General features: G+C 35.0%; 1 long non-coding RNA gene across 1 annotated transcript; it reads right to left on the bottom strand.

Moving 5' to 3' along the window:
• Positions 1-1554: 1554 nt before the first annotated feature.
• Positions 1555-2429, bottom strand: LOC138190695 (uncharacterized). The gene is made up of 2 exons (XR_011176744.1): positions 2319-2429; positions 1555-2204 (listed from the first exon to the last, which is right to left on the bottom strand). It is a non-coding gene; the product is annotated as an uncharacterized lncRNA (long non-coding RNA).
• Between the last annotated feature and the right edge of the window lie 126 nt (positions 2430-2555).

Below are 2555 nucleotides of genomic sequence, written 5' to 3'. Positions count from 1 at the left end.
CTGAGTGATATAATCTGAACGCGGCATTAAGCCTTGGTGCGTTGACTGCAGAATATACAACGCTTGATGTAATAAGGTTCGATTCATCGCAGCTCAATTGCACTTTTACGTTATAATGCGTCATGTGATGTTGTCAACGCACTATTTAATTCACTCGGTGTAATTGCATTCATATTGCGAAAAACGAACGCAAGCATAAACAGAACACGTTGATGAACTAATTTATCAATATTTGCTATATATAATAATATTTTCGGTGAACGTATTATTTGCTAAGAATGTCAGATCGAAACGAATATTTGTTTTTTAATAGTATGGAACAAAGTCAATCACATCGGAATTATGGTTCAATTAACTGTAAAGATGTCTTTTAACATATTATAATAGAAATCCGCAGTTATATTCAAATCTAATGGATATCAATGTCAACACGTACCATTCTAGGAAAACGGATATTCTGTTTGCGATTCGCGAGAAAATATACTTTAGACCTAGACAGAGTATCTAACTTCGCTGTGTAGTCTTCATACCAATTATTTAATTATGCGATCTCACCGAGAAGTGAATATTTTAATGTTTAACGAATACGATACAGACGTTGCCACCAATAATGACGCAATCAATGATCGTTAAGTGGTAATAAAACAGGAAAACCGAAAATAACGCGTATTGCTGTTTGATGTAAACGCAATAGCTACAATATCTTATTCAAAACATACTCACCATTGCTGATTACAGATCATTGATAGTTCAATTGAGAAATCTACATTCTGATAAATAGTTCACAAGCTGCATTGACAAAGTAATTGCACTGATCTGCGTTTTATAAAAGTACGCCGCTTTGATACGTGAAATGAATTTTTATTGAAGTTAGTAAGTTCAATAACAGAAATTGAATGTGGTTAACTACAGTTAGGCAAGTTGTTTTTGATGCATATCGTAATCAAATTCCGGATGTGGTAAAAATATTGCGTTTTATCCGACAACGTAAATGAAGTCGTGACATGCTGCACGGTGCGTACTAAGTGGATAATGTATGGGCACTCATTTGTGCGATGATTTGTCCTTGGGAATAAATAGCCGGCCTTGTAACTTTTTCTGAGATATGCAAAGTATCGTTTTACAAATCTTAAGTTTAATATGGCATCAGCATAAAATCAATTGACAATCCACATTCGCAGTACACTTTAGACACATAAATGATAGAAGCTACATGAAATTCGATTCTTCAATTCGTCCAAGATAATTACTCGCAATGTTAAGTGCATCAATCGGAATAGGTGTTTTTTTGAGCATGCGACACGTAAGATAATTATGATACCGCGGTTGAAGCGAAGTAATGCCGCTTGTTCACGTATACCATTAACATAGTTCGAAGAATATATGCACATGATAAATAAAATACGATGCAAAGATTGATAATGCGAAGGAAAAATTGTGCATGAATCTCTCGCATGTCAGACGAATCGTTTATCAAGAAGACGGACGTCCAATCTATCATCTCCAGTACTCTACTAATTGCAATTTGTACAAAGAATTACTTCGATTAACTACAATATATACTAATAGGCTATTAGCGATATATTACATAAGTAGATATTATACGGATGCCTCTTCGCAGATTGGACGGGCACAAAATGCTCTGCATCTTCGGTTGTACTACGCAGCGTATTAAATTTTCCACGAAAATAGTTGATTATGCTTGATTGGTTATGGGGCTAAACTGATGCCCTCACTTTAGGCTTGAGACAAAATGTTCATGCATTCTCTGAATAACGGCATGTTCTGATATATAAAACAACACGTTCAGCTTGTAAGACAAAATATAAACGGCTAAAGAGTATTGATTCAGTAATGATACCTTGAAGAAAAAACTGCAGCCAACCGCAAACCAACCGGTTTTCAGCTGGAACTTAGTATACATAGCCATCGCCAAAAAAGTGGAATCATTGGTTAGAAATCTCGCTGTTCTTGAACTTTATAAAACTCGATACCTAATGGTCAGTTTCATGAAGTGAAAATTAGCCTGTCGAAACATTAAAAACTCCTCAGCATAACTGTCCTCTATCTGTAAGAGTTTAGTCAGCGTTCGCATAAGTGTAATAATCTGTCCTGACTTGGCTTACAAATATCCCTTATATCTTCAAAACTATTGATCTGTTTGTAACGAAATATGGCCTATAAAACCCGAGCAGACGCCGTAGCTGTACAAAGAAAAAAAAAAGAATTAATATCGGTTCAGCAGTTCTGGAGTTATAAGATAACATCCGAAGAGATAGTCAGAAAGACATTGAATTTTATACTTATGAATTTTATACCTTTGTAGAGAAGAGAAGAGATTAATTTTTGTGAGGACCATTTTCAGAAAACTATTATGTTAAGATATTCAAGTAACAATCCACACATCCTGCCATTTCAACCAGAAGTTACAATTAGCCACTCCATCGTTCGAGCAGGGACTACTCAGACATTTTATCACGCATTTTATCGCAAATCAGAATTTTCGCAATCAGAATATTAACTTATATAGATTACACAATATCTTACATTGCGGT

Source organism: Neodiprion pinetum, chromosome 3, assembly GCF_021155775.2.
Source record: "Neodiprion pinetum isolate iyNeoPine1 chromosome 3, iyNeoPine1.2, whole genome shotgun sequence".
Lineage (NCBI taxonomy): Eukaryota > Metazoa > Arthropoda > Insecta > Hymenoptera > Diprionidae > Neodiprion > Neodiprion pinetum.
Note: the sequence above shows the minus strand (reverse complement) of the source record. Positions and strands in the feature narration are given on the sequence as shown.